Source organism: Aquila chrysaetos, chromosome 17, assembly GCF_900496995.4.
Source record: "Aquila chrysaetos chrysaetos chromosome 17, bAquChr1.4, whole genome shotgun sequence".
Taxonomy (NCBI): Eukaryota; Metazoa; Chordata; class Aves; order Accipitriformes; family Accipitridae; genus Aquila; species Aquila chrysaetos.
Genome location: NC_044020.1, coordinates 25,098,117 through 25,120,463, shown reverse-complemented (window position 1 = coordinate 25,120,463; position 22,347 = coordinate 25,098,117). Strand labels below are relative to the sequence as shown.

At 42.0% G+C, this 22,347-nt stretch overlaps 1 protein-coding gene and 1 long non-coding RNA gene across 2 annotated transcripts in view; one reads left to right on the top strand and one right to left on the bottom strand.

Moving 5' to 3' along the window:
- Window positions 1-22,347, bottom strand: part of LOC115352798 (potassium voltage-gated channel subfamily KQT member 1-like) — a 506,833-nt gene that overhangs the window by 67,850 nt on the left and 416,636 nt on the right. The gene's annotated exons all lie outside the window — the stretch shown is intronic.
- On the top strand, window positions 1,037-9,022 carry LOC121233894. Its single transcript, XR_005934239.1, has 2 exons — window positions 1,037-3,555; window positions 3,907-9,022. It is a non-coding gene; the product is annotated as an uncharacterized LOC121233894 (long non-coding RNA).

Genomic DNA, 22,347 nt, shown 5'->3' with positions numbered 1-22,347 from the left:
GCCTAGAAATGGAGAGCGCCAAAGAAACGTAAAACAGTAGGACACTAAGTCCGTGCAAATGATTTATAAGGGGACTTTTTTCCCTAACGAAATGATGTACCATTAAGTGAATGGCTTCTTGCTGTTCCATTAAGTCCTAACTGTGGCCTGTTGTGTCGTGGTGATAGCCAGAAGTGACTCTGCTGAAGCCAACAGAATAACCTCTGTATATAAGTGCTCCCTTAGAGTGAAGCAAAGACAGTGTATTTATTTCTGAACAGGAGCAATGGTATTATGACATGGTACATTTTGCATATTGCTATAACGGTTCTTTTACAGTTGCTATAATTTTTTTGGCATGCCAAACGGGGATATATGTTTTGTGATTTAATTTTCCAGCTTCTGGTGTACTGCTTCTTACCTAGAAAGCAAACTAGCATGTTTTCAGCATTGAGAACAGGGACTGGTTTTGCCATCTGGGATTGCAGAAAGCAAAGCAGAGGAAAAAAGATATTGTGTGTCTGAACATGGGAAATAAAAGAGGCAATACGCACACACAGAAGCAAGTAAGGCAATATTCTATATACAGCTGTATTTAGCACTGAGGATTTGTTAGAAGAGAGAAGACAAAAGATGCCAGCTCAAACTCAAACTCCTTTAGAGGTCAGCTGTTTCAGGACCAAGCTCTTGAAACCTCTGAAGGAAAAAGGAAAACATCCCCAAACAAAGAAAATGCAGTGAAAACCTATCTTGGACACATGTTAAATAACAGCACTGCCTTGAGATAAGAGGGTATTGGGGAGAAATTAGAAAAGTCATCACTCCTAGGGCTTTATTTCCGTGGGGTCCCAAACTTTTAAGTTTACTTTAACTGAAGCTTAAATCACTCTCAGATGATTTCTCCTAAGGGAAGGCCTGAGTTAAAAGAGAATGGGAAAGCATAAACAAGTTGAATGTCACAGCCTGGTAAATAACAACAAGTAGCGGTCCTAAAGGAATGGCTGCGGATTTTAAGGAGACATGGACTCATGCAGGATGTGAGTAACTCCCAGAGACTTCCCACTATCTTTAAGTGGGCTCCCACTGACGTTATTGGTATCCTGTGGTGAGAGAATAGGGCCAATATTTTTAGATTTGTGTACGTTAGCTATTTTCTGGAGTTGTTACAACACTAGTATATTTTTAGTGGTTCATTATATTAAGTCGAAGAGCCTTTGCGTTGTGTTGTGTCATACGCAGCGTGCGAACTTCCTGGAGCTCATCTGTTCCTTTGATCCTACCAGCCACAATAGCAGCAGAGCTAACTCATCGTCCACGACTATTTCTTCCTTAATAGGAGCTCTCCAGGTAGGCGGAAACACGCCAAACGGGATGGTAACGGCCATATCGACTCTGAGTCCGGCACTGACATGATGTCCACTGCGGATGGGAAGAATCTGAGCAATATCAGATATATTGCAAATATTTCATGTGTTTGCCTTCCAGAATTCTGTAGGAATACTATGTCACTGGATTCTAAGCGTATTTTGCATACTTTGCAACTATAGTAATGTCACACTATAGTAATGATAAATTTCTTGCTGGGTACAGCTATCTGTGCTTACTGTGTAGATGACAGGATTTATTAGATAGACTACAAGGCCTGACGCACTTTTAGAACTCATAATTGAATGTATCTTGACTAATAAGTTGACATAGAGACGTCATTTCTAGGTGTTTTTTTCTGGTGTATGTTTCTAGGAAAGACTGAAGGTCAGTTTTCCTTTGTAAAGTTTCTTTGACTTTCCTGTTATGATTGTTAGTCAAAATAACAAAAATATGATGTTCTGCAAAATCTATATTTTTCCTACTGCCTTCCTTTTCATCAGTGAACACTTAATTTGTGTTGTCAGTAACACATGCTAGCTGTTAGAAAATCCAAATAAAATTATACAGTGCCTCATGACAGACATACCATTTCCCCACTCCTCACTGCTATACACACAATCCTTCATGACAGCTGTTTAATATACATGGTACTGACTTTCTCCATAATGCCAGTATCTTATGTGAATTTGCTCGAAAAATAACACAGTATTACTTCTAATTTTGAAAACATGGGAGTAACTAAATTCTTATGTACAATATTTTGAGAACAGTTATATAAGTTTAACTTTATGCATTTCAACAGAATTTGCAAAATACTTTCGTATTTGAGTTAGAGAATCACGTAATGTATTTTAACATATTTTTGTCACAATTCTCTGTACTGGCCTTTCAGACCAATCCCCTCAACATAGTGTATCTTAAAGACTTTCAGTAGTTTATGAAGCAACATGACTATTGTCTGAGATGTATTTTCTTTTTTCCCATCTCTCACAGGCAGAAGCCTCTGCAGCAATAATTTCTTTCTTTTTTCTTTTGTGTATGTGTGTGTACATTGCACTGCAAATTTCTATTAGTGAAAGAAGAGCTGAAGAAGAGCACCTCTTTATACTTGGAGCAGAAATTGGTGACATCTGAAGTAATGCAACACACTAAACTACAGTGCACAGACAGGAGGGCAGTAAGTTACCCTGGTTCAAAGTATGTTTAAGATAACATTTTGGTTGGCTTGCAACAGCCGCGCTGTGGAAGCTCACAAGCTAAGAAAGGCTGGGCCTCATTAATACTTGGATGGGAGATCTCCAGACAGCACTAAGATTTATTTCAGAAAGTTGCATTAGTGACTTCTTAGCTGGCACTTTGAATTGGTGCTGTCTCAGTGTTTAGCATGTTTATAGGGATAGAATATTGCAAGAGAGAAACAGCTGTATTTTCAACTACTTTGCACAGTCTTCACTTCAGCATAAAAGAGAAAAGTCAGATCCAGGAGATAAAAGCGAGTGTTTTAGCACTAAAAATGCACTGTTGCTAGTTGTAAGTATAGAGGAAGTTTAGCTGTAGTGTTCTTGGCCAAGCCTCTGCTTGGGTTCTTTCTGCCCATGAGTGCAGTTTCACACGGGGCTTGAGTCAATCTAAAAGCACATCGCTACTGTGACAGCAGTGGACCTGCTCTCCTCCACCGCTTCCAGGCACATACTCCTTACTCTGGCCTGCTCTGCCTGAAAGGCAACCCTACAAAACACCGAGGTAATGCAGAAACGACCAGACGGATCAATGAGGTGATGCAGCTGCATGATTTAAGGATGCCGGCACAGGGGATGTGGTGGGGACCCATGGCTGGGAGCAAGGCAGGGCTGTTCTACTGGTCACCCTCAAACAGTCTCAGGTGACTGCTAAAGTGGTACCCTGCAATCCCTCAGTGGTTTTGTCTTGAGAAGACATTCTGCTCATCCTGTCCCAGGCCTTTCTGTGCAGGGTTATTTCCATCAGCGGCCGCATCCCCTCAAAGGATGGCTGCTGAGAGAATGAGTGACAGGGCTTCATTTATCTTCCATGCAAAGTGTGCTGGCCTTCCACAAAATAAAAGACCTAAAATTTTCAACTGCCTTGGTTTCCATAGAATCCAAATCCACTGAGAGTAGAGCTCTCTTAAAAATCTCCTGCAGTCTCTCTAAAGGCACCGCAGAGAGTACGTGAGGCCCTGGTTGCAATGTGAGTATTTAGGTTGCCACCTCATTTTTTCAAAACACGTCGGGCTCCCCAAATGCTGCATGATGCACGGGAACTGTCTGCCAAGAGGCTTTGTCCTCCTTTGGGTTAATTTCTAGAAGAAAGTCTGAAGTCCCCTAACCTAATACTTACCATCACAGTTTCTGTGTATCTGTGCATCCATGTATGTATATATATGTATACATAAACATAAACATGTACACACACAAACTCTTCTGGCAAAAAAGGAGGGATAAGTTGTTCATCACAGAAGCAATTCTATCACTACATGAAATTTAAAACTTAGTGGTTTATTCAGAATATTTTATTATTATTTTTGCTCTGCTTTGATAGATAGCAACTTCAACAAAAGGGAGGAAGAGAAACCAGAACTGTGGACCGGCCGGTGATGGGAATGGAAACAGCTCTCTGTCCTTCCAAATGTAATCTCCAGACCAGCTTTCCCTCACGCTGCTCTTTCAAGCAGCGATAGGTTGGAAAGCATTTCACAGCTTCAACTGTTTTTTCTATGCACAGGAGAGATTCCTGGTCTCAGCTGTGTAAATGTTTTAACTGAGATTCATGCTTGGCTATTCAGGTCATTGCTTTCTCTTCCGGCCCACACAGGCCAAAATGCATCTATATAAGCATAAAGTGTCCAAAATCAACACAGTATTTTTCACTTGAACACACCCATGGCACGTGGCTCACTCAGAGTACAGGGTACAATGCCAAGCAGTAGATTTGTACATTTGCCTGATATGAACTTAGCATGATTTATAAAAAAAGATGCAATAGCTCTGTTGTGTGCCTTTGCAAATCTGACTTGGCAGAAACCCTTTTCAAAGAAGGAACCCGAGGAAACCAAACTCTCCCTTCTGTCTTAAGAAAGGACTAATCTTATGTAGGAAGTGTTCTCAAGATATGTAATAATTTATATTCAGAATTACAATGTATTTCTTTTTGAATTTAAGTAACCCTCTAGCTCCTGTACTGGAAGAATAAAATAATTTTCCTTCCGCTGTTTTGACTTTATTGTATAAGGGGTTTAGGGACGCCTTGAAACTAACAGCAGTTAACTGATTAAAACACCTTTAGTTATAGAAAGACCTAGGTACCTCTAGAGACACGTTTAGTCAATGCAAAAACGTGCAGGGATTGTGTTCCCACATATTCTCACTCTGCCTGCAACTCTTTGCAGTGGCAAGTGAAGATAACGAAACCCAAGGCACACCTTCTTATGGTGCCAAGACTCTCCTTTTGTGACGCTTCCCTAGAGGTTTCTCTCAAAATTCAGTGTAATCATAAACCCAGGAACTTGAGAACTATTTTTACTAAATTTAATGAGGAGGTCATGAGGTTTTTTTTGTGATCCAAACTTGAGGTCCTTCTGAACTCACTGCCGAGGTATTTTGCTGTTTGACGTGTCCCCTATGGGGTGAAAGTGGCCATGTTCTCAGCACCCAGGAACTGGTTTTGCTATTTCAGCAGATAATTCACTGCCACATATACTTATCCTTGTTGCTGGAGACTGCAAGGCTACCTGATTGTTGGGCACCCAGAGAAGGGCTCCCAAACAAATGTTCATGAGGCCACTGTTTGCAGCTGGTTTGGCTCATGGGTTTCCCACACCTCTGGGCTCACAGACACTTGCCTGCTGGCATACACAAGGAAGCCAGAAGGCTTTGCTACTGTCTGAGAGTCCTCGAGAAATAAAACTAGATAGCTCTGGCCTTGGTATAGGTGCATTTACCATTTTAAGTCTAAAAGAATATGTATGTAATAAAAATAACATAGTTCTTCTGCAGTTGATCTTGCAAAACAGGAGGAGGAGGGCTTCCATCTCTCCCTAAACTTGGGAAAACAACAAAAAAAATGAAGGGTCTAATGCTGAGAGGTCAATGCAGCTGTCTTAAACCATCTCCATTTGCATATCATTGTCACTGTCACCATTGTCACAAACTCCCCCTTCTCTTTGCCAGCTGCAGTCTATGGAAGGAGGTGCTGCCTATGAGCCTTACCACACAAGGACCATCAACGTCTTGCTTACAGCAAAGGAATGCTCTAACCACTAAGCTATTTGATAAGCTTCACATTTTCTTTTTCCAGCTTTGTAAATCTATGTCCCTATTCTATCATGAGTTTTCTCACTTCTACTCATCCGATTGTCTCCTCCATCTCACCAGGGGGAAGTGAGTGAACGGCTGTGTGGGACTTAGTTGCTGGCTGGGGTTAAACCACGACATGCTTCTTTCCAACAGCATTTATCTGCAGATTTGGATCAAAGTTGGCAATAGTTCTGGGACAACAAAGCCACCATTTTTCGTAAATCAGTTTTGGCAGAGAAAAAAAAAACAAGTATTTTTCTGCTTTTGTTCAGGGCAAAGTTGCTTTGGCATCTGGATAGCCCAAACTGCAAATGCATTTGTGTACATCACTGTAAGTAAACAAAATTCCCGCAAGAGGTAGAATAACATTTATTTGTGCTGAAAAATGCTTAATCGATCTCTTCCTCAAGGACATGATTGCTTACTGTGTCCCTTACCAGCTGCATTCGTTACAAGTAGCTATGCCTGCTTCAGATGTCACTAAAGGCAAGTGTTTCACATAATGGGCCAATTTAAAAGGTTGCTTACAGAAGACAAAAGTTAAAACAATGCAGAAGTTGAAAATATTTTTCCCCTAAATTTCTTTTCTCCCTACAAAATGAATAAAGTTTTTATGCTGACATTTTAGGGCAACTGTCATATTGCCTCAACCCCTTCAATTAAAATTTGCCTCAATGTCTTCAATTCACTATGGATTTGTAACAAGATGGCCTTAATGCTGGAATAGTTTCAAAGTCATATACCAGTGCAGATTACCAGACTGAATGAAAAATATACTATGTTTCAACTCAAGGTTGAGATATAGAAGGGGAAGCTTGCCTTGGTGAAACATGAATCATTGTAGGGCCAAATATTGTATTGTACTCAAATTCCTCAAATTCCACTTATTTCCACTTGATTGCTTTTTTTTAACCTCACAGAGGCACCAGTTGCCACCTCTGCTCCAGAAAGGTGTAGTACCAGGACAATATGGAATAGCTACAGGACAGTTTAGAGCTATACAGTTAAGTCCCTTTCACCATTTTGGCTAGCTTAAGGGAAAGCAATAAAGCCACCCAATGATGCATAAAGCAGAGCCCAGCTTGAATGAACAGGATCATTTTCATAGGCCAATTTGCCTCTGTGAAGACCTGAATAGGCATGCTACCTGTGTACCCAGAACTAGTTACAGAAGGGTTAGAAGAAGGGAAAAAAAAGCAAGAGGTGGAAGAAGCTGTTTGTTGATGCTCTCACCTGGCACTAGGACTGGCTTGCCTAGAAATAGGCCACATGCTTTCTTAGTGCGGGACCTGGAGTGAAAGAAACACCTCCAGGTATTGCAACTGGATCCCAGGACACTGTTTCATCTGGTCAGTCAATATTTTTCTGAACTGTTTTTTTTTTGCCACCCTGTGCCTGCTACGCTTTCTCGCCTATTGGCCTTAGCTGGGTTCACCCCATTTTCCTCATGAGGTGCCTTACCTGGAGGGTTAATCTATTCCTGTTTCCCCCAGAAACCTCACTTTGCACTAACAAGGTATTTAAGTATCTATCTGAATGTAAGGCTTCATACCGGAGTTTTTGGAGTAGAGAAGACATGTACTTTTTTCTAAGTTTTCAGCTATATCTTATTAGTTTCTAGTCAGAATGTGTAATGCTGTCTTATAACAAGTGGTATAACAAGTCACTGTATTAGTGTTTTCCTTCTGGTAGCAACCAGTGATCCATAAACACTGTGCTGGCTGCAGTGGAAACACTTGACCTAAACTTTTACAGAGCCAAGATTAGTGAAGTGTAAAAGGAAACAAGAACACCCTTATTATCGATAGGAAATAAAAAATGAAGAGTTATTTGGAGCTTTTCCCAAGTTCAGACGGGAGGCCCGTGTCACAGCTCCAGCTCCCTTAATGCCAGACCCACGATCTAGTCACCAGAACTATCCTTCTCTTAGTAAATCTTTAAATGTGGTGTCTTCTCCAGCACAGGCCACTACCAGATGCTTCCAGTCTGAATGATACAACTCAATCAATTTTCTTGTTAGATGTGCGAGAAAAACATGCAGATTATGTCTGACATCTTATAATTTTATAAATATATTTTTGTAACTTTGATTCGATAACCCTTTTAGAAGCATATAGTGAAGTGGTAATCTCAGGAGACATGATTTGATGGCAGCAGTATTGCAAGATATTTGAAGCCTGCACCCTGGTTTTTCCTACCCCCTGAACTGTGCCAGAAAAACTCTTACTGAGACCCTGCTGTGAAAGAGGTCAGGGAATTTGGTAGATCCTCCCCAAAACAATTTATTTTCTTTTTTAATTTTAAAATAAGGCAATTTATTCTCCTAGAGGTAGGAATGAGAGGTGTTATACTGGAAAACCTGAAGCCGCGTTGCTGCTGAACACTCTCTACTCTGAAACCTCTGATGCAGAAAAGAAATGATAGGACATTTCATTTAATATCTGTGTTATATGTCCTGACCAACGCTATACCCACAAAACTTAAGTGAATATGCATCTTGAAAATGAGTCACATTTAATGAAACACACAGGCTGGATCCCCCCCCCGATCCCCGCTCCTCATGTTTTGTTGAGCTTTATCTTAAATCAAGCTGTGAATATTTCCATGCAACAAAACATCTATGAAGGCCCATGTTTTACTTATGATCCCAGGGGAAAATGTACTATTACCATGCTAATTTGGAGAAGAGGATGCCAGATGGATAGAACAGACTGCTGAATATATTTGAAGTTAGGAGAGCTGACATCTTGTGTAGGATGCACAATATAAAGAATTTAAAACAAAAAGAAAGAGAAGAAAATGCTAAGTCTAGAGTAGCCTAGAGGTACTATATCAGTCATATAGTGCATGTGAGTAAAATATTGTTAATTAATGAGGGTCAAGATATGCTTAAGGACTAAGAAAGAAGAATATACATCTGGTATAGAAAATAACACAGCCCACTCAACGAGCATTCACATTGCAAGCCTGAAGCAAATCCTAGAACTGTTGATAAAAAAGCCCACAAGAGTTGCCAGAGACCTTAGTGCAGGAGATAAATCTGAGAAAGAAAATACAACAGCATGTTGTCTGTTACATATAGGAATGTACCAGGTCCATCTACACATACATCCTGTGTCTGGTAGCATCCCAGAAGAGACAATGAAAGAGTTTGCTTTCCTTATTTTATCTTCCCAGCAAACTGTGGCCAAAGGTTGTAACCATGTTGTCAGAGCACTTGATACACCTTGCTTTTGTTAATTTGTCTACGTTACTATTTTGAACCTGTTTATGCATATGTAAACTATTTGGCAATGGTGAGTTCAACTTGTTAGTCACAAACTTGGTATTTCCTTTGATTAAGTTGATAACTGGTGTTTTCATTTGCTGTTCTGTATTTCTTGTACAATTGGAAGGAGGGAATGGCCATTGCTCCTTCTTCTGTATGTTATGTTTGATCCGATGGACCCTCTACAATGTCTCTTTTCCAGGTTGCAGAGTCCTAGTCTGCTCAATCTAAAGTTGTCCAGAAACCTCCCACGCTTTTGACCATTCTTGCTCCCCAGGTGTACTTTCTTTCTAGTTCTATCATAGTCTTTCTAGAACTGCATGCAAGATCTACAGTGTGGGGTCACCAGGGATTTATATTGCAGTATAATGCAATATATCTTCTCTTATCTTCTTTGGGCTTTTCATTTCTCTCCCAGTAATTCCCAAATGCCTTTTTCACTGCTGGCCTCACATGGCTTTTTTAGAGAACTGTAGAAAAGGACTCCAAGGTCTCCTTTGTGAGTGCTAGCTGCGCATGCAGGGACTTCCCCGTACAGAAATTCTTAGGGTTCTTTCTCCTCTTATTATGGGTTATTTTGCATTTACTGAGTCTGAACTCACTCTACTATTTTATTATCCTGTCAGCTGAAGCTCTTCACAGTCATTATAGTTCTGAGTACCTTGAATAATTTTGTAGCAACAGAAGACTGCCACCCATAAAATGCTAAATAATCCTAAATTACTGGCTTTCGTTGCCACTGCTCACAAGAGAGAACAAGTCTCATTAACGCTTTGATCTTGCATGTCTATCATATTAAGGATACATTCAAGCAATCTATCCTTTATATAAAACAGAGAAGGAACAGATAGACATACTGACAGAAGAACATGTCTGTACTATGGAAGGGATTTGCATATTGCAGCTCAAGTCTGTATGAAATGAAGTCAAAAACGTAAAAGAGCCAATGGTGCAAGTCAATTATATCAGCAAGTATTAGTGAACCCCAGGGATCTCTTTCTCCGCCTGCCATAGATGTTCAGAGGAGCCTGATGTCTCTGCAGCCCCCAGGGCATTGCTTTGGTCCATGGATACAGAACTGCTGTCCCAAACTGAAGTTACTGAGGATTTATTACCACCAATATAATAATCCTCTTTAATTTGTAAGCCTAGTTGCTAGACTCTTCACGTGTATTATCCATTGCGTCAGAAGATAAACCTTTAACTATGTAACTGTGGCAATGCTTCAGTGATTCCACTCAGAAAATATGTAAGCGAAGCTGTGTATGGTGTTTGCCTCTGATTCTTTTATGCAGTTAAAATACACGAGATTTATTCTCAGTTGTTGAATCAGCCCCCCTTTCTTATCTTCCTGACAACTACTTGCAACATCTGTCAATGCTTATTTAGGAGTGCACCAAGACACAAAGAGCACTAGGACAATTACCCTGAGCTATGTACTCCATTGTCAGGATGCTCTTGTCTTGGCTTTGAAAAAATATGTTCGGTGGGAATAAGATAAAACCATGTGACTTTTTTATGGTTGAGAAAGTATATGTTGGCAAAGGCTTGTCTCTAACAAACGCTGTTTCTTCTTTAAATAACATCAGGGGAAAACCCCATCATAACTCTTTTTAACTATTGTAAGACAATAAGCTACTCTACCCAAATAACATATGGCATCTTTCTCATTTCAACCTGCAGTATATCTCTTTGACAGACTTCAAAAAGTCCTCATAGTCACAGGGAGACAACACTGACAGATACAGAGCTCAGGAAAGTAAAATGAAAATTTTCCAATTGTTTCAATGGGAACAGATCTTGTCAAAAGAAGGAAAAGGATAAGACAACGGAATTTCAGCTGATGGGGATAGATGGTCCTGCTGTTGCCACGGAAAGCCTAATGTATCTGCTGACAACTGCAGAAAGATGTATTTCCTTCGGGGTTTTTTTTTGTTTGGGGGTTTGTTGGTTTTTTTTTTTTTTTTTTTTGAATACTTGTATGTTTAGGGACAGTTCTGTTTTAGTGCCTACTTAGTGCTGAAAAAACAAAGAAAGGGCAACTTGCTTCACTTCCAAACGGAAAGAAAATTCAATGCACAATTTATTTATTTTTTATTTTTTGAAAGCAGCTCATTAAATACTGTGAAAAATAGCAATTAAAAGCACAAATACAAGCAAGCAATTACTGTTGAGCATCACAAGTGCCCCAGTCCTGCATGCATTTATGTGGCAAGTTCTGGGACCGGCTACTGAACTAACTGCAACAGACAGAGGTTACATGCCTGAAGCACATCTTTATATGGAAATATTCGCACGACCTGGGTGTTAATGCCCATGTTTTCACAGAAGATGACATTTTTTCACCTATCTAAGGCTTGATTAAAATCCCAGTGAAGTTGATGGAAAGGGTTCATATGCCTGTAGAAGTCAAATCAAGTCCGTGAGAAAAACTCACCACCCGCACGTGTTCAGAGCAGCACCAAGTATCCGTTCTTTGGGTTGTCCTGCTTGGACAAAGGTGTGCCCGATGGTGCTCAGGTAGAGCTATCTAGAGCCTGTAATCCAGTATAAATATTTCCACACTGGGTCTAAATAACTAATGCTGGGTGAGTGAAGCAATGTAGAGAGGTCACCTGCCTCCGAATAGGCTGGTGGGGGGGTTGGGGTGTGGGGAGAAAGAAGGGGAGACCAAACCACCCATCACCCATCACGTCGCTGCAGGGCCCTTCTTTTGTGAGGTGAAAGGGAAGAAGGGAAGAGGCTGCCCATGGTGGCTGCATCCAACTCTGACCCAAGTTTGCATTTGTAAAGATAACTTGGATAGCTCTCCCATTACAAAGCAATCTGCAATACACATTTACCTTTACTTTGCTCTTTAAAGATCAGATTTTTCCCTTTTTCAGACTGACGCATATGTAGAGCTCTAGACAACCTTCTCTTCTTACAGACAAAACCCACATAAGGAAAAACCACTGCAACTCACAACGTCATGCTGAAAACTTACGCTGCACAGAAGAAGCAAAACTGCCAATAATTATGGTTGCTCAGTAGGTACAAAATAATTTCTCCTCCTCCCCTTCCCTCCAACATGCTGAAGAATCAAAAAGAGCACAGACACCGCAGTGTAGTTTAGATGAAAATATTACTAGTTGAATTAAATATCTCGCATATTAAATGACTTCACTTGCCCATTTTGTTAATTGACTGTACGGGAGACTTGCTCAGTACTTGGCCAGGGCAGATTTCTGCTCAGACTTGTCATCTGGGTGACTGTGAAAATCCTGTGTATACTTATATGTATATACACATAAATAAAGGTATAATCATATTATGAAACCAGCGACTAAAAGTTTCAGGCCTTTGTGACCGATTAGCATCATGGGCAATCTGATACACCAGAAGCATCCCCAGTATTACCCGAAATGCTACAAAGCTGAGGTTATCCTAGCCACAATCACATCACATCCGCAAGATTTAGAATGTTTATGAGAAGGCTAGTATCACTGCTGGCGTCTTCTTGTGACGCTCGGCATGACAGCGCAGTACTGCTAGGAGTAGTAAAACCATCTGTGAGACACCATGTCAAGGAGATCCTGAGTAGGGTAACAGTCTTCTCTGCTCTGGAGAACACGTTTGGGACTGTAACGACGAGTTGGGGGCACGGGGATCGTCTGATCTATTCATGCAAGGTCTGAACTTCCCTTTCCAGTGTCCCCAGGGATCCAAGCTCTATGGCCCTGCAAAGCATTTTGATGGGATGCTATATGTGGCAGACCGGTTCAGGAAGCTGCTGTGCACCTAAAACTAAAAAGGAAGTATTGCTTGTGCTTATGGACAAGAATTGAGAGAAAAAGGTTTATTTTCTAGTAACTAGAATGCTCTGAAATATGCTGTCAATGTGTCCATAATAACTATGTAATGATCCTCCTAATAGCTTTAAAGGTCCCATAATATATTTCACAGTTATAATGTGAGATATGTGTCTATTTTTTGAAATGACTGACAGTTTTAATAATTTTACAAAATAGACTCAATTGTGGAAGTAAGTGACTGTATGGTTCTGTAGGAATACACATGTAGAAAAATAATGCCAAATTTTGAGAAATTAATGAAATGGTAATTTTACTAAATGACTGGCTGAAATAATAATTTTGCAAAATGACTGGAAATTTTAGTCATTTTTCAAATGATTCATTTTGCAATGTGATTAGAGCATGCTTATGTGTTTGCAAGTGAATTTAATGCCCGAGAAAATGAGGGACTAACAAGCAATCGCTACTCCCTGTATTTGCTCCCCAGCACTCAGAACTTCTCAGACCCAGCTCTAGCAATCCGTCTGTCTCTTGACCTGAGCTGTCCCTGCTAGGTTAACTGTAGGCTTGCTGGTAAGATGATTTTATGTTGGATGTTCACTAAACAGAAGCCTGCAACTCTGTTTCACTTCTGGTCCAAGTAAATGTAAGAACAGATGTCTCAGGGCTGAGAGAGTGATATGGCTCCTTGGCTGCTTCTGCTAATCCGACCCAAATGTATCTGCAGTTTAAAAAATTAGCAGAACGTCCAAATGCCAAAAATTCTACAACTAAATATGCAAACAATTAGCAGGCTTGTGCGAATGTGCGGGTGTGCGAGCCTGTGGGTGTGCGTGTGCATGCCCACAGCAAATCCACACCCACATGGACTGCCATTAATCACTCTGCGATGTTTATTCCTGGCTCATGAGGATGCATTCAAAGAACAAATATTTGGTTTTGGAATGCATTAAATGACATTTAAAAAAATAACAACAGTGTTTCTTGAGGGAGGAGACCTCTGACAACCACACAATGGGTTTTCTCTTCTATGGTGTTAAATAGGCTGATTGGTAGAAACTACTGAAGATGACTGCCAAGCTGCAAACTGTGTGGGACAGAGACCATCTCTTCTTACACATGCACACAACATGCGGAATCCAGTTCATGACCAATGGCAGAGCCTTGGTTAAGGCCTTTTCCAGGAGCAGGGGTCTTTAGTCTCCAGGCCTTTCCACTTGCCCCGTTCTCAGTCGTGACACTAGCTTAGATCTCTTATGCCAGCTTGCTTAGTTCATCAATTGATGACATTATGAAAAAAATACAGAACATGTGGTGATCACTTGGAAGTGTTTATACAAGAAGTTTTGATTCTTGCTAGCAGGCTAGTGAAAATGAATATACACATCTGAAAATGAACATACACATTGGCATCCGCTGCGCAATTCTTCTGTAGCAGCCCAAAGAAGCTAGAAGCAACTTAGTGGTGGAAAAAAGCAAAAGGCTCAGCTATGCTCAGAGATACCCTGCATCTTCCTTTGGATGCCGAGTATTAAATTCTGCTAACTCCTCATCACTGCCCCACTGCAGCATATCTCTTTCCTAATCTGCAGCTAGCTGGAAAGTGCTCATCAGAGCAGCATAGCTGCGTATGGGCATGGGCCAAGATTTATGTTAGTGGGAGCAATGAAAAGTAGGAGAGGTGGAAATCTCTTTGGCTTGGAACAGTTGTAGATGGAAGGAGATGTTTGCCTGCCATCTTAGTTGTTTTTTGTTTTGTTATTACATAAGCCCAAACGCCAGAAAAATTCAACTATTACCTATATAGGAAAAAGGAATAATTGAAGGGGGTTGTTTAAGCAAGGCTGGACGAGAAGATGCTTTCAGATTTCTGAACCTTGTGTAATTTATGGTCCATGATGCTATGGCTACATTTCTCAAATGAAACGACTGGTGATTGTCTCTTCACACGATGGTCCAGCTACCCAGAAGAAGGAAAGCTCTTGTTATTTCACTACCGTCAGATAGTCTTACCTCCCAGTTTCATGTGAGAAATGCTCAAAGGACCAACTGAAAGAGTAACCCTGAATCTCCTCTGACTAACAACATCTTCATATTGTGGAGCTCCTCATGTGACTGCACTATCAAAGAGAAAAGAATCAGGCTACAGGTATGAACTCATAGAAGTTTTCTTTCAACAGAAAATAATCTTGACTCCCAAAATATGATCCCCCTCCTCTTGTTTAGTCCTTTTCTCCTTAGTCTGCACTTACATTGCACTGAAGAAAGGTCTTTTTTTTGCAAGGCCAAGCTACCAGGTTCTCAGATCCTACCAGCACTGTACTGAGTAAAAAAAAAAAAAAATTCTGAAGACTGTCTATAATCTATATCCTTTACGGAAAATAAAATGATTAGATCAAATCCTTAAGAAACCTGGTGAAAATTTTGTTATCCAAACACAGGTATGATGTGGTGAGTTTTCTGAAGCAAACCTGTACTTAAATTGTGTGAGACACTCTGAACTAGAACATTAGTGCTATAAAGTGCCTTCCAAATATCTATTTTTAGGGAGATGACAATCCAGGGTTAGGGGAGATTGCCTTCATGAAAATGCAGTGGTTAACACACGTCAAGCATAAGTTAAAACAAACTTATTAAACTTATTGATCAACCATGAAATCCACTTCTATTCTTTTCAGTCTGAATCATATTTTAAAATTTTATATATCACGTCCATACATGTATAATGTACACACAGACACCAACTCACATGTATAGATTTGAGCATTACAGTAGATAGCACATACATGTATACAGGAACTTCTGTGTGCACGTGTAACAGCTGCCAAATAAAAGACAACTTTTGTCTGCTGATGTTAGCACATTGGCCTGGATAGGAAATAATAATGATACAGCTAAAGCAGCAAAGGAGCAATTTCTTCAGAGCAAATTTACTCAACAGCTAGAAAAATGAATATACGACATTGAACAAACTGAAAACAGTCTTAACCTTTGTTGCTTCCCAAACGCCATGACAATATTTGGAAACCACCTGTGAAACATACACAAGGACTGGCATAATTTCTTGGTTTTGCTGCTTACTTTTTCCAAAAAAGGGACCTTCAGACCTGTGCACCTGGAGGACACCATATGCAGTAAAATAAAAAAAAAAGGAAACTACTCAGAAACACTTCTTTGCCTCCAACCCTAACAAGACTTCTTTGGGGATGTAAAAATTCAGCAATACTGAACAGCTGCTAGGGTAACCTAAATACAATACCCAGAATCCTTTTTCTAGCCTGTTATTTTATAATTTATCAAAATGTTTAAATGCTCCTTCACTTGGCTATTAAAAAAATATTATTAAATGGAAGAAAGACTCTTCAGAAGGCTTTGAGCTTTAATGCGTTTCACAGAACACCCAGTCAGAGCGGAATGAAGGTGCAAAAATCCTGCCAAGGGCTCAGTGAATGGATAAAGTGTTAGAGGTGATGTGTGTTTTCAGAAGACATTAGACAGTATAATTTCAAAATTAGGACAGGACACTCCCCCCTTTTCAATCTGAAGGCCAAGTGTTAAAGCATATGGGCACATTGTGCTGGATAGACTGCATCCTTAGTCTTATTCAGGTGAGATGTCCGAGGGATGACATGAATGGGAAAGGGCAGATGCTCAGCTTGGGCTCCTTGAGGTCATACATGAAACCTGAAAGTTTCTGTTTAGTACACATGCTTCTCTTCTTTAAGTGCTAAATACCAGTCTATGTCTATCACAGTAAATGAGTATATATTCTGACTTGTACACATTTCAGCGTTCGTATGCATCTTGCTTAAAAACAAGAACATGAATCCAGAACCAGGAGCCCATTCTCTGATTAGCCCATTCTCTTTTATTAGCTAAAAGTTGATGGAGCTATACCCATTTTAACCCTGATACAGGAGGGAAATCAGAAAGTCTAGAAAGGAATGTCCTCAAATCCATATTCTGCATTTGAAAATTTGGAAGAGTGGTGAGGAAGGAGCAAAGCCAAAATCTAGATGTGAGTTTGGCAAGTGGTACAAATCCCAGCAAAACCTCTCGGGAGCTTTGGACACTCAAGTTCTGCTTCCAAAACTGCTGCTGGGCCTTGAGCACATCTTGAACCTGGGGTGGATAAATAAATCATGACACCAAGAGAATAAGTTTTTAACTTCCCTTATATACAGTGAGATTGTTTTTATATGCAGTCATTCTTGATACCTGCCTTGCAGACAGGATTTAAGCTGTCTGTTGGAAAATCCTTTAGCTGGCCATTGCCCTTGCTGTTTTCTTTCTAGCCAGCAGGGAATGCTGGTGTATGGAAGTAACTCTCCCTATCACAGGCAGAAATGCCTCTTCCTCAGTTAGGAAAGCATAGAAAACATTCCCTGCACAATCTGGAATTTATTTGTTTCTGGAAGAGCGGATTTCAGACAAAATGCCAAACTGGCTTTCAAATGCAGAGTACTCTTACCTTAGTCTACCCTGTTTTGCTAGGGTTTCTAGCAGTCTTAAAGTAGGATGTCCTATTTTACAGCACTTGCTACTAGCGCTTCAGCCAAGAAGGGTCTTCATGCTGCAGTCATAGAAAACCTAGCTTGTCTCCAGGCTGGAAGACATACTGGTCTTTAAGTTGCCAGCCTCTATTCTTAAACACGTAAATGGTCCAAAGATCTCTCAGAGCTTGACGTGATACGACAAAGCAAAGGTATTTATGTTCCATGATTACTTTCCCTTTTCAGACCCTGTGAGGATAACATACAGATGTACTTTAAGACCTTCAGTGTTCTCAAGAGAGAAAGCCCTTTTGGCAGGCATCCTTACTTTTTCAAGAAACGTAAGGTTTTTCTAGGTTTTAATTTATAGCACTGAAAGTATCTTTTCCATTCTGTAGTTGATGATACTGAAAGCTGGAAGTTAATAGTACCACAAAAAACCCCTAAAGCCTTGTTTCCAAAACCTGTACACGTTCTTTATACTTTTTGAATCAGAAGATATTTGGGAGCAGATTCTCCAAAGTAACCGAGCTCCAAGATAAATTTCCATGGGGACATTCTCCACTTTGCACTCAAAAACCGCAATCCCCAAGAACAAAGTTGCTCCACACTTAACTGCACCCCTTAAGAGCACCAAATGGAAATGTCTGCCAAAGGAGAGAGGAAAGAAGGATGATACTGTGTTTGGGCTGCAGTTGCAAACCTGCTGGGAGGGAAAGGAGGCAGTGCAGCTGTGGCAGAGAAATGCGCAAGTTTTATCCGACTTGACTTCCCAGATCATAAATCTGTTGATCTGAAGGGGCATCCTCATTCTTTGACAGCAGTTCACAAGCCTCTGGCAAGCACTAGCATAGGGATCGCTGCCAATATCTACAACAGCAAGGGCTGTAGTTTGACAGCTTGGCAAGGAGCGCAGCATGGCAGAGTTTCTGCCACCCTGGGGTTTCGTGCCTCTGCCTCAGCTATGGGTGCTCCAAATGCCCATGGAGAAGTGAACCAAATGAGCGGTCAGACTCTCAAATCTTGTGCAAGATGCAAAATCATGAGGCAGGCGATGTGGGTGCCACATAGGGCCGTGTAACAGGGGAGGTAGCAGGTGCTGTGCCATCAAGAAGGAGGTGCTGGAGCTGGAAGGAGAAAGCCCGTTGTCTCCTGGGGCTCCTGAGTCTGGGCTCCTACCAGGTGTCAGGCACTCCAGCTGTAATGCCACACGGCCGTTGTCCCTGTCTAATACATACATATGTATACACACCTATACAAACCATACGCTAGATCCAGCCAGTGACTGAATTGTTGTAGCGGCCAACCACCAGCCTGACAGAAGACACTGATTGGGATGGCGAGCTATTGTACAGAGCTGCACATGGATAGAATTACACCTGTCCATGGCGGGACATAAGAAAAATGTCAACTGTGTGAGAGTTTTGACTTATATCTAACAGGTTAAGCTTAGATAGATAAGCTTCTGCTCTTCTCTTTAAGTCTGTCACTACCTGTGGTAGGAGTGTCTGATCCACACATCAACTGCTGTGGTTTAAGCAGCTGAAGCCCCTCTGAGTTTAACCCCCCTGCATTTGTGAATCAATAAGCTATGCATGAGCCTACCCAGGTCTGAGCACCTGGTGCTGTGCCCTGACCCTTACATCGCTGGGTGGGAAAGTAGTTGCTTTAAGGAAGGCATTTCAGCTGACCCTCAGCAAGTCTGCAGAGGACACCAAACTGGGAAGAACGGCTGATGCACCAGAAGGTTGTGCTGCCATCCAGAGGGACCTTGACAGGCCAGAGAAATGGGCTGGCAGGAACCTTGTGTGGTTCAACAAGAAGTGCAACGTCCTTCACCTCGGGAGGAACAACTCCATGGACCTGTAGGTGCTGGGGGCTGCACAGCTGGAATGCAGCTTTGCAGAAAAGGACCTGGGGGTCCTGGTGGACAACAAGATGAACATTAGGCCAACAGTGTGCCTTTAGCAGCTAAGAGGGTCAATGGTATCCTGGGCTGCATTAGGAGGAGAGCTGCCAGCAGGTCGAGTGAGGTGATCCTTTCCCTTTATTCAGCCCTGGTGAGGCCACACGAGGAGTACTGTGTCCAGCTCTGGACTCCCCAGTACAAGAAAGACATGAACGTGCTAGAAACAGTCCAGCAAAGGGCCACTAAAGTGATTAAGGGACTGGTGCATCTCTCCTATGAGGAAAGGCTGAGAGAGCTGGGACTCTTTAGCCTCGAGAAGAGAAAGCTCAGTGGGGATCTTATTAATGCATATAAACACCCGGAGGAGGGGTGTAAAGAGGATGGAACCAGGCTCTTTTCAGAGGTGCCCAGTGACAGGACCAGAAGCAATGGGCACAACCTGAAACACAGGACAGTCCATCTGACATCAGGAAACACTTTTTTACTGTGAGGGTGACCAAGCACTGGCCCAGAGAGGTGGTAGAGTCTCCTTTCTTGGAAATATTCAAAAGGCATCTGGACATGGTCCTGGGCAACCATCTCCAGGTGGTCCTGCTTGAGCAGGGAGATAGACCAGATGACTTCCAGAGGTCCCTTCCAACCTCAGCCATTCTGTGATTCTGTGTTCTTGTATTATAGTGCTGCATCACGTATTTTGCAAACTGCATTCTGGGTATTCTTTTACTGAAGCATTGACCCTTACAACTCAGTATGCTCCAAATATACCGCAGCTGAATGAAATGTCATGACAAATGCTCTCCAGTGCCACTCACAAGCTGACAACACATAGGAATATTTTAGTCTGGTGTTGAATGACAAGTGGTAGTTGCTGCTTCAGAGGAGGACTTCTGTCACTCTCCACAGACAAGGGAAGCAGACCCATGCTGGACGTCCTACCTTCTCCACTGCTGATGACCAGCTATCAGGCCAAGTATAAAGGCCAGCTGCTGATGACAAAATATGAAGGCCAAGTGCAAGGTCCTGCACCTTGCTTGGGGCAATCCCCAATATCAGTACAGACTGGGTGATGAATTGATAGAAAGCAGCCCTGTAGAGAAGGACTTGAGAATACTGGTGTATGTACAATTGGATATGAGCCAGCAATGTGTGCTTGCAGCCCAGAAATCCTGGGCTGCATAAAAAGAAGCATGGCCAGCAGGTCGAGGGAGGTGATTCTGCCCCTCTACTCCGCTCTGGTGAGACCCCACCTGGAGTTCTGCGTCCAGCTCTGGGGTCCCCAGCACAAGACAGACATGGACCTGTTAGAGCAGGTCCAGAGGAGGCCCACGAAAATGGTCAGAGGGCTGGAACACCTCCCCTGTGAAGAAAGGCTGAGAGAGTTGGGGTTGTTCAGCCTGGGGAAGAGAAGGCTCCAGGGAGACCTCATTGTGACCTTTCAATATATAAAGGGGACTTATGAGAAAGATGCAGAAAGACTTTTTACCAGGGCCTGTAGTGACAGGACAAGGGACAATGGTTTAAAACTGAAAGAGGGTAGATTTAGACTGGACATGAGGAAGAATTTTTTTTTTTTACTATGAGGGTGGTGAGACACTGGAACAGGTTGCCCAGAGAAGCTGTGGATGCCCCATCCCTGGCGGTGTTCAAGGCCAGGCTGGATGGGGCTTTGAGCAACCTGGTCTAGTGGAAGGTGTCCCTGCCCATGGCAGGGGGGTTGGACTAGACGATCTTTAAAGGTCCCTTCTGACCCAAACCGTTCTGTGATTCTCTGATTCTATCTCCGTGATATCAAAAGTTTTACTTCATGACCAAATAGGTGTAACAATGATAACTCAACCAGCTTCACTATTAGCTAAGCACCTCGCTGTTGGTTTCAGTGCTGGGTTTGCTTTTTCCTGAAACTCCTCACATTATCTGGGAAGGAAGCCACACAGCATTGAAAGATCAGTTTATGACAAGACAGAGTTATTTACTAGCTTCATAACACAGGGCACGAGGATACACACCATCCTGACTATTCATTCCCTGCACTGTTTCCCCTCTGAGCCTCCATCCTATCGCTGACAGTCCTCCTTGGGACTTCTGGAGCACCTTCCCTGCCACAGCCACGGGGGACCAACTTCCCACACGCAGGCTACCTTCCTCTCTTTTTGCAGACTGCCAACCAACAGTGGCAGCTCTGTAAGTGCTAGATACGAAGGTTTCACAGGAGCTAAGGCTGGACTCGCTCCTGCCACAGAGAAGCTCCTGAATCAAAAGCAAAAAATAAGTGGTTTGTTTTTTTTTTTTAATTTCTCTCTCTGGATAGGCCACATTTGCACAGACAAGCGATGACCCAGAAAGAATATAGTGATTGCTACCACATATTGCTGTAGCTCCTATCCTGATGGAGGCAGCTAAGCAGAGATAAGGCTAAAGAGCAGTTCCTGTGGAACTGCAGTCTTAATTTTTATAATAGGATGCTGTGGAAAGAAGTATTATTTTTAGGGACCCAGTTATCTGGGAAATTTCAGCTTGCAGCTGAAATATTACTTTCACGATCCATACACATGGATTTTTATGAATGGCTCTTAAGGGATACTTTTTGCTTCCAAGCCAGTGTTTGGTGACATTTAAAATTATAATAGCAGCATTATGAGGAATAACCTGGTCCAAGAACCCTTTAGAGCCATGAGCACACGTAGCAGATGTGTAGCATCTGCATGTAGCAATAGCTCTTCCGTTCACCAGGGTGTGCAGGCTCTGCACAAAATCTCATGGACGAAGCTGCACGGGGGCATAACCACCACAACAGTTGGGCTGCTTGAGCTGCTCCTCTGCTGTTTCATGTCCTCACTGGGCAGAGAGCAGTCATTTCCCATGCCTGTGGAGAGAGCTCCTCTCAGAGATCTAAACAGCTAAAGCTTTGCAGCAGCTTTGCACCCCAACACTCCCCTGCCCTCAGAAAATTGTACTTTATCCAACAGTTGAGCACTGCTGGCCCCCAGTGTCTGTCTCTCAGTGGGAAACACCTGAAAAGTTCGGTATCATTTATGCCAGGTAATCAGCCTACAGTATGATCTGCACGCATTCATCAGGACCATGGCCGAGTGCCCCTTGTGTAGCTTCCAACAGTGAGACTCTCCCTATATCTTTTTTCTCTTTCCTTCTTTTTTCTTTGTTTACTTTCCAGGAATTGTCTGAAGTGTTTCCAGTCTGACTTTACCCAGCTTCAGTTCTGATC